This window comes from Cnephaeus nilssonii (genome assembly GCF_951640355.1).
Source record: "Cnephaeus nilssonii genome assembly, chromosome: 8".
NCBI classification, from domain to species: Eukaryota; Metazoa; Chordata; class Mammalia; order Chiroptera; family Vespertilionidae; genus Cnephaeus; species Cnephaeus nilssonii.
The window spans coordinates 60,891,333-60,905,984 of NC_137079.1; positions in this window are offsets into that span (position 1 = coordinate 60,891,333).

Consider the following 14,652-nt stretch of genomic DNA (forward strand, 5'->3'; position numbering starts at 1 on the left):
TAAACTGAGAAAACAGAGGAAGGCAGAGCTGCAGGGGTTGGAGCCGGGGCTAAGCGGGACCTACAGGGCACCCTTCTCTCTCTCTGGTCACATGCTTGAGGGGGCTCTGAACAATTTCTGCTATACAGGGGACCCAGGTAGAAAACTTTTGTCTTAAAAGCTATGCACTGTGTTTTTGTAAACGTTTTTTTTTTTTCTTTTTTACAGAATTGTGGTAAGCTGGTAGATGCTATGGATGTAAACGTAATTCAGATGTGGCTCTTAACCCCCAAAAGTAAACAATTTAGACATTAAAGCTTCAATTTCAGAGTAAGTAGTGATCAGCCTTTGTCCTTCATCCCTTTTCTCTAAGGGCTTCCTTAGGTGACCCTCAGTCTAACATGTCACTCCGTTTCAGTGTTCATCTGCACATGTACCTAGAAGACTCGCTCTTATGTTTTTTCTGTATATCTACTCTGTTCTCTGATGGCCAAAAAGAGATGGGGTCTAGCTCTCCCTTTTCCATTCTTCTTATTTTCATTTCACTAATGAAATTGTTTTAAGTATATTTTCAGTGCTCAGAATAAGGGAGAAACCAAATGATCATTTTTTTCTGAAGTGTACTTAATATTTCTGGGTAGAAAACTACAGTCATTTCCCAAGTTCTGAATATTTTACATGCTGGTGTCAGGACAGAACACCCCACAGTTTCTGGGTGGGATATTTATTCCCTAAGTCACCATGCACCCTAATCAGTGTGTGCTGAGAGAGGCTACTACTTTTCTTCCCTTGGGTGGGCCAGTCCAGCCATGTGAGATGTGGCTGCATCAAGGAACTTAGAGGAGATACCATGACAGGCCCTAATATAGGCATCTGGTAACTTTCTGTATCTTGGAAAAGAGCCCATTTCTCTGCAGGTGTGTCCCACATTCTTTGTCTCCAGATTTTAGCGTCTGCTGCTTAAACTAGTATCCTGCATCCTCTAGTAATTAGCTGTACAACTTAGGGCATGTCATAGTTCCCTCATCTATAAAATATGGATAATAGTACTGCTTGCTTTGTAAGTTGCTATGAGGATGAAATGTATTAATGCAAGTGACATACCAGAATGATTCCTGTCAAATACTAGTAATTCTTCTAAAATCATCTCCATCATCATCATCACCACCACCATCATCATTAATTTTCAATAGCAAACACCTTTCCACCTATATAGTATACACCTCATAATTTTCCATCTCCTCCTTTACCTTTATTTAACCCTCATAGTATTTCTTATCAGCAAGCTTTACCAAGGAACTACTCTTTATTTTATACTTTTACTAGAGGCCCAGTGCACGAAATTCATACACTGGGGGAGAGGGACCCCCAGCCCGACCTGTGCCCTCTCACAGTGCAGGAGCCCCATGATCGATCGCCCCAAACAGGTAGGCCCTGCCCACCCACCTGGGCTCCTTGATGGATTGACCCAAAGAGGTAGGCCGAAGCCGAGGGACCCCTGGCCTCACTACGTGGAGCCGTGGGACCCACCTCCATGCTGTGCATGCAGCGTCAAGCCCCACGCACCCGCATGCCTGCTGCGCACACAGCCTCCTGGTGATCGCTCGTTATGGCGTGAGGGTGTCACAACCACATAGGCTTTTATTAATTGGATTTTCATTCTTTACATTTTCTTGTGGAGTAATTCCACTCTTTCCAGCCCTTAAATATGACATGTACATGAGTAATGTTTTATTCACATTTATCTTTTCCCTCAGTTAACAAGTCCTATAAATCCAACAGCTATTAAGTATTTCTTAGATGTAACATTGAAACCTCAAACAAAACCTGCATGAGCAAAACTAATTGTTGATGTTACCATTAGCAATTCTTCCATCTCAGGTCCTCATAATGACATGATCATCTCAATCTTTCCCCACCTGTGCAATCATTGGAAAGGCATTTAACTCTCCTATCTCAGAAAGGTAAGACACTTTAATTCATCCACATTAGAGACCTATGAATTTTCTCAGAATGATTTATCTGAAGTAAGAATTTTGAAAATGATGTAATGAATTGAAGTCTTTAGGAATAGTTCAAAATCAGTTTTTTATTAGAATTACAGACCTTAATGCTTGAAGGACTTTGGGCCTTCTGCCATCTATTGGTAAATACCTACCACTGAACTCAATGTTGGGAATACAAAGACATCTAGGACTGACCCTTTCTTCAACCATGGACTAGTTTATTAGGGAATTAAGATCTGTAAGCACCCTTGGCCAGTGTGGCTCAGTTGGTTGGACCATTGTCCCATACACTGAAAGGTCATAGGTTTGATTCTCAGTCAAGGCACATACCCAGATTTCAGGTTCAATCTCCAGTTGGGGCGTGTACTGGAAGCAGCCAATCAATATTTCTCTCTCACATTGCTGTTTCTCTCTCTATCTCTCCCTCTCTCTCTCCCTCCCTCTAAAATCAATAAAAACATATCCTCAGGTAAGGATTTTAAAAAATAAGATCTGTAAGCAAGTTGAATACCATACTCTGTGGCAAGGTCTAAAATGGCAAATCCTATGGAAATATTAAAAGGTCAGGTTCAGAATCTTAGCTCAATACCTCACACTATACAAATATTCCTAATTTGGGCAAATGACAAAGATTTTGGCTGATAATGCAGAGGAAGCATAATTTTCTTATTTCCTCCCTCAACTCCAGTTTATCCACCAAACAAATTGCACGTGGTCACCGAGGCATCTAGTGCTTATCCACCTGAAGTCAAAATTCTTCTTACTTGCTCAATGTATAGTAGTAAAAAAAAAAAACCTCTCCCTCTAAGCTAGAGACTTTTTTGAGTATGCACAATTATTTTCTGTTGTTATAGGCTACTTAACTAAGCAGGATTGGCTTTCTTCATTAAACATACTCACCACACTTGTAAGAGTAATTCTGGATTCAGATACAGTTTACATTACCACATGGTAAAAACAGCCTCTGTGTTCAAATCACTCATTACATTTGAATGTTTAATTTTCTTCATCAGCCAAACAATCCTCTCTAATAAAATGGTGATATGCAAATTAACCATCACTATGCTACATAAGCCACGCCCACCAGCCAAGCTACGCCCACCAGCCAATCAGGGCGAGTATGCAAATTAACCCCAATCCAAGAAGGCTACAGCCACAGAGAACAAGGTTTCCTAGGTAACAGAGCAAGCCAAGCTTTCCATAGCCGTTGCAGGCCTAAGCCTCCACTCAAGCTACAAAGTTTCAATTATAGAAGGTAAACAAATTCAAACAAATGGCGGCAGAATGGAGCTTGAGAGAGCAGGCCAGGGTTGCCGGCGGCAACAGGGGAAGCAAAGCTTTCCGCACACCCTGGCTGGGCTCACCCACTTAAGGCTACAAAGTTTCAATTGTAGAAGGTGAATTTACTGCCACAGAAATGGCTGCCAGAGCCCCAGGCTTGGCTCCGCTCCAGGCTACAAAGTTTCAATTATAGAAGGAAAATAAATTCCAGATACCAGGGCCTCCCCTTGGGTTGCCAGGGGGTGTGGCCAGCCTGCAAACCACCACAGGCCCCTCGCTCAGGCCGCCCCATACCCCAAGGGAACCCCCACCCTTATCTGTGACATCCTTCAGGGCAAACCAGCTGGCCCCCACCCCTGTACCAGGCCTCTATCCTATTTAATAAAAGAGTAATATACAGATTGATCATCACTGCAACACACAATATAGCTGCCCCCATGTGGTCAAAGATCCTGCCCCCATGTGGACACAAGATGGCCACTACAAGATGGCCAGCAGGGGAGGGCAGTTGGGAGGCACCCGGCCTGCAAGGGAGGGCAGTTGTGAGGGACCAGGCCTGCAAGGGAGGGCAGTTGAGAGGGACCAGGCTTGCAAGGGAGGGCAGTTGGAGGTGATCAACCCTGCAGGAGAGGGCAGTTAGGGGCAAACAGGCTGGCAGGGGAGCAGTAAAGCATCAACCAGGCTGGCAGCGGAGTGGTTAGGGGGTGATCAGGCTGGCAGGCAGAAGCGGTTAGGGGCAATCAGGAAGGCAGGCAGGCAAGCAGTTGGGAGCCAGCAGTCCTGGATTGTGAGAGGGATGTCCGACTGCCCGTTTAGGCCCGATCCCACCAGGATTGAGCCTAAACGGGCAGTCGGACATCCCTCCAGGAGTCCCAGATTGGAGAGGGTACAGGCTGGGCTGAGGGACAACCCCCCACCGTGCACGAATTTCATGCACCGGGCTTCTAGTCTATAATAATAAAAGCATAATATGCTAATTAGACCAGACAGCTGAACTACCTCCCGGACGTCATTCTGGGCTAACCCAAGGTGGCGGGGGCCAAGGCAGAGGTGGTTAGCGGTGATCAGGCAGGCAGGCAAGCAGTTAGGGGTGATGAGGCAGGCAGACAGAAGGTTTAGGAACGAGCAGGCCAGCAGGCAGAGTGGTTAGGGGTGATGAGGCAGGCAGGCAGGTGAGCAGTTAGGAGCCAGCAGTCCCGGATTGCGAGAGGGATATCTGACTGCCGGTTTAGGCCCCATACCACAGGGATCGGGCCTAAACCGGCAGTTGGACATCCCCCGAGGGGTCCCGGATTGCAAAAGGGTTCAGGCCAGGCAGAGGGACCCCCTCCTGCCCCCTGTGCACAAATTTCGTGCACCAGGCCTCTAGTACATTCATAAACACTTTTAATTAACTCTTTTGCCCTACAAATTATAGCATATAAAACCAAAGGTAATTTAGTGGTAGGAAGTTCTTAATATGAACCAGGTGGTTCATTTTCTATGAACATTACTCTAGCTTTTTCAGTGTTTTCATAAGGCTCTTGCCATTTGTAATATGTTTCTTTTGCATAATGGAAAAAAAAGAATTAGACATATCATCATGCCCCATATTATAGACATATCATCATGCCTACTCTTTATACTTTGATCCTTTAGAATAAAGTGAAAACACACTATAAATTTCTTTACTGTACAGCACAGGTCTGGTTTCAGTGTGTATAGAGCCACTGTTACCAGGAGTCTTAAGTCCTGTTATTTTAAAAGTTTCACTCCAAAAGCTCCACTGGCACAGACATTTAATGTTACCATTTTATTCCATTTTGTAAGTTTGTGGTCTTTCAAAATTCAAAGTAACCCAATCCACAAAAACATACATAAGTTCTTACTATGTCAGGATACTAAGCTAGCTACCATAATTACCATAAAAAACAAACACACTGAGTTCTGAGCTTCCATAATATGGCAGGCAGGTTTCAAAGCTACCCCTGCTCTACGTCCTCCACCATAGTACTATACTCACAGAGGGATTCTTGCACTTTTAGGAAGGAAGGAGAAATGATATCTTCCTCTTTCCACCTTTCAGTTTAAATCAAACCCATGAATTGCACTAACGCTCAATAGATAGAGAAGACAGTGTTCACAATTTGCATAGGATCTAAGGTGTGCAACAATGATGGCATTCACTAAAACCACGCCAGCTGCTCCAGAACCAGCAGTGTGGCTGGGCAGCCACTCTGTGCCAAGAACTAAGCAATTAGCACCTTGGTTGTGTTTAACTAGTGAGGAGGCGGTCTCAGAAGGCACTTTGACCACCAATCACTGGAAGAGAATTACTTGTGCCATTGGAAAGGGGACAATATTTAAAGATAATTCTAAAACTCACATTATTTCTAATTCATGGTAAAATGCTCACCCTCACAATGCAAATTTTGCTCCAACGTGTTGCTGCTTCTAAATATTTATAGTCATAAGAAGCTGAGTATCAGTATAATTCAGGGCAAGACTTTTTCTAATGGAGTGTTAATATTTTTCAAAAGAATAATTCTGGGAGATTTCCCAGATAAGCATCTGGCTTTTACATAGTTCCCTAAGGAAAGAATTTACAAGGGAAGACAGTGGAATAATTACACTTATTAACATTTTATTTTATGCATGATTTTTTTTTTACACATCTGTAAGCAGCCCACGCTTTTTCAGGTACCAACTGGTTCTGTTTTCCTTTATTTGTCTCTGAGTAGCTGACATGAATGATAACATCTAGCAATACACCTCCCCAACACACACACACACACACACACACACACACACACTTTAGTGAGTATTCAGTAAGATTCAGTTCCATAATGAGTATCTATAAATTTGTTAGGTGGAACATATTTTACCAATCATAAACTTTTGTAATGGAATTATTTTTCAAGAACTGTCACTAGTCACATTAATTTCAAATTAAACAATGATTAAATAGACAGAACATGGGGGGAAGTTAAACAGCCCAGACATGGAATTAGAAATAACAAGACGAATAGTAGTTCTCCAGCTCCACTGAGGCAGCAAAAGGAAACAATGATGCAAATGATTACAACATTTGGGGTATGCTGTTTTCTAGGGAGAAGATCTATAAAATTCACTGGATTCTCAGTGAATTACAATGTCTTACCTTTTATATTATTCTTTTCTAGGGGTCATTATTGAATTTCAGAAGACATCATGAGAGTACAGATGATATTTGGTTATTTAAATCTAGGTAATAGTAAGTTGCATTATTTGTTTCAAAATAGAATTCATTAAGTCACTGAGTAACTTAGATGTGGATAAAATAAGGTATGTCCTCAGGCAAAATATACCCTAACAAAGGAGAGATATGTGGACATAGACAATATAATATCAGGCATGATGACATAAATGACCTGAGACATACATAAACTCTCCTGGAACTTTAAGAAGAGCATGCTAGATTAGAGTTTGAACAGGGAAAAAAATCCATGAAGGAGATGGCATATAAACAGAATTTTGAATTATGATTGGAATGTCAGTTGGTGGGAAAGAATGGAAAGTGAAATCCAGTTAGAGATGGTTTAATGTCATAGAAGTTAAAAGGTAGTTGGTTCAGTGATCAATCCAAATGAAGACTGCAAACAAGAAATCAAGAGAAGGCTGAGACTCAGAAGGGCAGTAATTGAAGGATTAGGAAAGATTCCCCAAGAGCAAAGCTGTGTCATTAGAGACCAAGGCTGATATTGTTCAACCTTCGTATTCCCAGTGACTATGTACAGATGCAAAAGTTGGACAGTGAAGTTGGACAATCATTATAAAAAAATGATTCGTTTGAAATATGGAGTTGGAGGAAAGCTCTACAGATACCCTGGACCCCTAGAAAGATGAACAAGTGGGTCCTAGAGCAAATCAAGCCTGAAACATCACTGGAGGCAAACATGACAAAATTGAAGCTGTTCTACTTCAGGCACTTCATGAGAAGGCAGGGTTCTTTGGAAGAGACCATAATGCTGGGGAAAAACAGAAGAAAAAGAGGAAGGCCAAATATGAAACAGATTGAGTCTGTAAAAGAAGCCGTAAGCATGAGCCTACAGGAGCTGAGCAGGGCTGTTGAAGACAGCACATTGTAGACATCACTCATTCATTGGGTTGCTAGGAGTCAACTCAATGGCATATAACACACATGCAAAGAAGGAAGTAAATGAGTTTTGTCTCATTGGAGTGTAGAGCATTCTTGGAATATAATCTGGGGAAGGCAGTTTAGGATAAATCTTGTGTTGAAAAAAGAAAGAGAAGAAACTCAGATATCTTAGCAACGGTTTATATAAAACAGAGGCCAGGTGCATGAAATTCATGCACTGGAGGGGGGGTGGTCCTTCAGCCCAGCTTGCCCCCTCTCACAGTCTGGGAGCCCTCAGGGGATGTCCTACTAACAGACTGGCCTCCCTCTGCGGGAAGTGATCGGGCTGATCAGGGGAAGGCACCACCCCCATCACCCGGCTGCTGCTGCCACTGCTGGCCATCACAGCCGCCAAGGTATTTTCACCAACATGGACTCCAGTCCCTTCACCACGAAAAAATGACAACTTTCTTTAGGCATTTTCAAGATGTCTCTTTCATAGAAGATGACATTTCTTGCTTTCTTTCTTTTATTATCCTCACCTGAGGATATTTTTCCATTGATTTTTAGAGAGCGTGGAAGAGAGAGGGAAAGGCAGAGAGAAACATCAATGTGAGAGGGACACTTTGATTGGTTACCTCTTGCATGAGCCCTGACCTGGGCCCCAGCCAGGGAGGAGCCTGCAACCTAGGTACATGCCCTTGATTGGAATCAAATATGACCAAGGCTCTATCCACTGAGCAAAACTGGCTAGGGCAGGATATGACATTTCTTAGCACCTCCAACAGTGAACCTTCATTTTTTCCTCCAGGAGTGTGGTGGAAAAACCCTAGATCACCTTTTTGGATTCTTATTACCCAAGTTATCAAGAATGCTGCCAGTGGTGTACCAGCAGCTTAGCCAATGAGCGGTCAGAAAGGGTGTTTCCTCTGCAGCTCACGCACAGAGGCGGGACTGCTGGCACGCAGCAGCTGGCAGGCCCCTCTGTCTGCCTCCGCTTCAGGCCTGCTCAAGCCGCCACGGCCGGTGCTGGCAGGCCCCCTTGTTTGTCTCCACTACTAGCCTGCTCAAGCCACTGTGGCCGGCGCTGGCAGGCCCCCCTGTCTGTCTCCACTCCAGGCCTGCTCAAACCGCCACAGCATCCGTGGCTTGCCTCACCTCCCACGCAGTCACCTCCTGCCCACCTGAAAACGCAGTATCCTCCTGAGAGGTCATGATGTTACAGTGTCCCAGACAATTTGCATAATATATATATATATATATATATATATATATATATATGTATATATATATATATATATATATATGCCACTGAAGGACGGGTGAGAAACAAAATGATGTTAAGTTATAAAATATGGTTTCTAAACTGTAAGGAGAATAAGTCCTATTATCAGCAGATACCATTGTTTTATAATACATAAGGATACTTTTGCATTTCAAGATGAGAGCTGGGGGAGAATTAATTATTTTGTATGAGGGAACAGATGAACATATAAAGTTTCCAGGAGAAAGAAGATCCAGAGGGCCCCTGCTGGTGTGGCTCCATTGGTTGGAATCTCATATATATATATATATATATATATATATATATATATATATATATATATATCCCTTCCTCCTCTCTCTCTAAAAATCAATAAGCATGTCCTCAGATGAGGATTAAAAATAAAAGAAAGAAAGAAAGAAAGAGAGAAAAAGATCCAGAGGAGTCAGATTTCAAACTGTTTGGGAAAAGGGTCCAAGGTGGTTACAGTAAAAAGTGGTTGAAGAGCAGCCAGATAAAGATTTTAAATAAGAAAAAGACATTAGCCCTAGCCAGTTTGTTTCAGTAGATAGAGCATTGGCCTGCATACTAACGGGTCCAGGGCTCAATTCCTGTCAAGGGCACATGCCCAGGTTGCAGGCTCTATCACCAGTGGGGGGCATGCAGGAGGCAGCTGATGAATGATTCTCTCTCATCATTGATGTTTCTCTCTCTCTCCCTTCCTCTCTGAAATCAATAAAAATATATTAAAAAGAAAAAGAAAAAGACATCTAATGAAACATTTCTCAGTTGTTTTCTGAAGGCCTTGTGATATCAGTCACTTTGTCTATTTCTCCCAGGTACTAGTATAGTCTATTCTAGAATAGACACATAGGAGGCTGCACGCACAGGGGTAAAACTCCTAACAGGATGCCTAGAGACTAGAGACCATGAGAATTGATATCTGAAAAATATTGCCTTATCTTACAGAGTCAGACCTTAATACCCGGGGCAAGAAGTCTGGGTTTCATGAAGCAGATAATGAGAAGCCTTTGAAGTTTAGCTTGTTTGTTTTAATCAAATCTGTGTTTTGGGAGTACAATAAACCTCTGATAGAAATGTAACAGAAGATCTTGGAAGAGGAGAGGTTGGGAAGAAGAGAAATTATGAGACTATGAAATAATTTAGTTTAGAAGAATTGATGAACTGAATTAAAGCAATGGCAGTAGAAAGGGAAATAAAGAGACAATTTTGACAGGTGTTCGCAAATAAAGCCAAAGGAATTGGCACACCATTGATTTGAGTGATGTTGAAAAAGTGATTTTAAAGATCTCTTGGCAAAGAAAATGCAAGCTGCTTTTAGTAGTCTGAACTTGGTAGGAATATTATACTATTATTTAAAAACTATCTTACCTAATAAAAGAGAAATATGCAAATTAACCATCACTCCACTACGCCCACAGCCAATCACAGTGAGTATGCAAATTAACCCAACAAATATGGAGGTTAATTTGCATATGCAGGTGTGGAGTGGCTGGGGAGGGTCAGGAAGCCTGCTATGAGGGGAAGGGGGGCGGTGGAAGGAGCTACAGGAGCGGTGCTCTGGACAGAAGTGAGGACTTGCCGGCTCCCTGGCGGCTGGGGAGCGGGGACTTGCCGGCTCCCGGGAGGCTGAAAGTGAAGCCAGGGGAAGGAAGGCCCATTCTTGCACGAATGTCGTGCAATGGGCCTCTAGTTTTACAAATAAATAATTTTATTTATTTAAGAACTACTTTCAGCATGAGATATATATACAAAAGTTCAACCAAGTGAATTAAGACCATGTTATCTTAAATTTAATTGTAAATATCACTCTAAGCTCATAATTCTTTCCTTGTAAATATATGCAGATTTAACTCTATCCTCTGAAATTTCCTAAAAATAATGAAAAGTGATATAAATGAGCACTCCAGCTCTTTGATTATTACCTCTCAATACCATCTTCATGTCAACAGGAAACAGGATCTAATTTGAAGAGATAAGACGTTTGGGCAGCAAGTGGCTAAATTCAGAATGTGAAGTATTTTGCAAGACAGGTAACACATTTTTTTCCCTACAAATCATTTGTGTAATATAAAAATTATAATATATATATATATATATATATATATACACACATATGTATAAAATAAGGGTGTTATTATAGGATAAAAGACATTTAAGAAACATAACTAAATGCAATATATGGTCCTTGTTTAGATCTCAACAACCCAACTGTTTATTTATGTTTGATATGATCGGGAAAACATTGGATGATATTGAGAATTTGCCCTTAAATGTTAGAAGTACTAACTGTGTGGTGGGAAGAAGGAGAAAGGAAAGAGTATTTATAAGTTGAAAATGTCTTCAAAAGTTGGTTTTTTGTTTTTAGTGAAATAGTATAATGTCTAGAGTATGCCTTAAAATACTCCAGAAAACAGAATGAAACAATGTGTGGAGGTGAGTTGTGGGGAGGGGAATAGATGAAATCAGCTCAGCAAAATGTTGAAAATTTCTGAAGTTAGGTGATATATATGTGCCATGCATTAAATTATTTTCTCTAATTTTGTATATGCTTGGAAATTTCCAAAAAAAAAGCATGTGTGCATTTTTAAAAAAAAGAGATTACTCCTACGTTTCTAATAATTAGGTAGACTACTCCAATAACCATGTAGTCCGTCTCCCTACTTCATATATAGCCCAATTCAATTCATCTCCAAAATTATCACCATGTTCTTTGTTTTTAATTATGTAATTCCCCACTTCCATAGATTTCAAAGGTCCACATTGCTTGTTAGATTAAGCAGAAACTCATATAGAACCTGCCATGTAGAGTCCTTTTAAAAAAAAAATTAAAAATGGAGGTGAAATTCATATAACATAAAATTAACTGTTTTATTTTGGGGGGGTATATATGTTTATGTGTGTATATATATATTTTTTAATAATTTCAACATCTTTATTTTTTATTGAATTTATTTGGGTGACATTAGTTAATAAAATTATAATTATATAGGTTTCAGGTATACAATTCTATAATACATCATCTATATATTGTATTGTGTGTTTACCACCCCAAGTCAAGTCTCAGTGAATAATTCAGTGGCATTTAATACATTTGCACTATTGTGCAAATAACACTTCTATCTAGCTCCAAAACATTTACATGGCCCCAAAAGTAAACTTCATACCTATTAAGGAGTTACTCTAAAATCTTTTATAATCTGACCCAACCTGGGGAGTTAGATATGTCTCTGAATGTGGTACTTCTCCAATGCCTTTCCCATTACTGCCTTAAAATGCAAAATTAATTTAAGGTCCAAACCAAGCTCCACCTCATTCAGGAAGTCTCCGCAATGCCATAATTTGGATTAATCTTCTACCTCCTCTTAATTTCAGCTTTTTAAAAAAGTTATTTTTGTTGTTATTGTTAATCCTTACCCAAGGATATTTTTTCCATTGAGTTTTAGAGAGAGTGGAGGGAGGGGAGAGACAGAGAGAGAGAAAAATTGTTTGGTTGCCTCCCACATGGGCCCCAACTGGGGCCGGTAGCCAATTCTACAACAAGGTACATGCCCTTGACTGGAATCAAACGCAGGACCCTTCAGTCCATGGGCTGATGCTCTATCCACTGAGCCAAACTGACTAGGTCTGAATTCCAGCTTTGACACATACTAATATATAAAAACCCAGGGTCCTTAACATCCAAAACGACAGAAGGCTTGACCAAACGCCAGGCTAGGGAGCTGAGGGAGAGGGAGCTAATCAATCAGTGGCAGCGGTGACTGGTGAGCAGCTGAAAGGCAGACCTCTTGGTCCCTCCTCCCGGCCCTCAGACTCCAATCAATCGGTGGCAGAGGCGGGGCAGAACTGGGGACTGGCTTCCTTAGTACTCCTCCAGGTTCAATCTCAAGAGGACAGGACAGGCACCCATGGACCAGCGCTGCTGACCTCCTGGAACTTGGCCTCGGGCACTGCGGCCGCTTCCCCTCCCTAGATGCTCCACAAGGTCACTGGAGCCTGCCCCGCTCCAGACTAAGCGTGATCAATGCACAGGGAAGAAATGCAGTAAAAATGTAAAAACCCGATGACCAAGGGCCTGCCTCCACGAGCTCACGGGAGCCTTAGAGCACTGGGCACCCCGACTATTTTAGGGGCTTCAGGTGAGTGGGGGACGCAAAGGGGTCAGGAAACCTCCCTAGAGGTCAGGCCATAGGTCTGATCGCGGATCCATCCATCCTGCCCTCTGCCAACAGCGCCTCTGTGGAGAATGGGAGAACAAAGGGAGGGGGCGGGTCTGCAAACCCCAGAGGAACCCAGAGTCCCAGGTACTCTGCCCCGCCCGCTGACACTGCGGCTCTGAGGGCACTGCGGCAGCCAACCAGCCTGATCTGCACCCCCCCCACCCCGCCACCTGCTGGTTGCAGACACAGGGAGCACCCCTTCTGAGGGGAGACACCCACCACATATACAGAAGGTATACAGAAGGCGTTCAGTGAGGAGTCCCCACGGGTTGTGTTTGCACCTCCATTCTGTCCCCTGCCCCCCACCACAATGCCGAAGGAAGCCTAATTCAGGAACACCCTCATGCTGACCACCCACACGGAAAACAGCGTGTGATAGACATCATGTCCCCCAGACGCCTGAATCTGCTTCAAAGGAGACACTACAGACCCGTGGCGGGAAGAGGGATTGAGACAGAAGGTGTGGGAAGAGCAGGGCTGCCCGGGAAGACGGGGACTGAGACAGAAGGTGTGGGAAAAGCAGGGCTGCCCGACCCTGCTCCCCGTCCCCCTTCATGTGTGAAGCGCCTGCATCGCCGCCCTTGGACGGAGGCCTGTGAAGGAGAAGAACTGCGGCTGTGCCTGTGGCTGCTCGGCCTCCTGCCCTCGTGGACAAGCAGGAAACATATTTACGTGCCAGAATCTAAAACCCTCTTTATCGGTAATAGAGCAAATCATGCAAGACCTACTCGTGTTTCTAAACAGGACTCTGTGTGGCTGCGTGTAAACCAGATAGAAGGTGTGCTCTCTGCCAAGGAGACCGAAAAGGCTGCTCCTCTCTCCAACGCATGTAACCTGGAGAGGCTTAAAGGGAAAAGGAGATCAAAATAAAACAAAATAGCAACAAGCTCTGAAGCCGCTGCGCTGCCGTCAAATCCTCCGAGCGGTGGTGACATCAGATCTGTCTCCCTGCACCTGGGGCTCAGACGGCCAAGCTGCCAAGCTGCGGACACCTGCTAGCGGTTCTCAAGCTGCTGACCCTGCTAGTGGTTCTCAACCTGTGGGTCGCGACCCATAGCTTGAGAACTGCTGCTGTAGAGCCTAAGACCATCGGAAAACACAGATATTTACATTACGATTCATAATAGTAGCAAAATTACAGTTATGAAGTAGCAACGAAAATAATTTTTTGGTTGGGGGTCAACACAACATGAGGAACTATATTAAAGGGTCGCGGCATTAGAAAGGTTGAGAACCACTGCCTTAGATATAATGGCCCAAAGAACTGGTTGGGAAGATAATTTTCTTTCTTCTAAGGTGTTTGGGCTGCATTATTGTTGAAATAATAAATTGTGAAATATAAATACTACTAGAGGCCCAGTGCATGAAATTTGTGCACGGGTAGGGTCCCTAGGCCTGCCCAGCAATCAGGGCCAATCCGGGCCTTCCAGCTGCCGGCCAGGGCGTCCCTTCCCTGGCTCCTGGCCGGGGCCTTTCTTCATTCCGTGCCGCCCCCTGGTGGTCAGCGCAGTCATACAAGTGATTGAACTCCTGGTTGAACTCCCAAGGGGACACTTTGCATATTAGCCTTTTATATATATAAGTAGATAGATGGTCAACATAATCTTGTTAAAGATTATAAGACTAGAGTCCCGGTGCATGAATTCATGCATGGGTGGGGTCCGGCCGGCCCGCCCTGATCGGGCTGGTTGGTGGGCCGCAATGTGCGTCATAGTGGCCAGTCATTCCGGTCATTCTGGTCTCTTGGCTTTTATATATATAGACTAGAGGCCTGGTGCACGAATT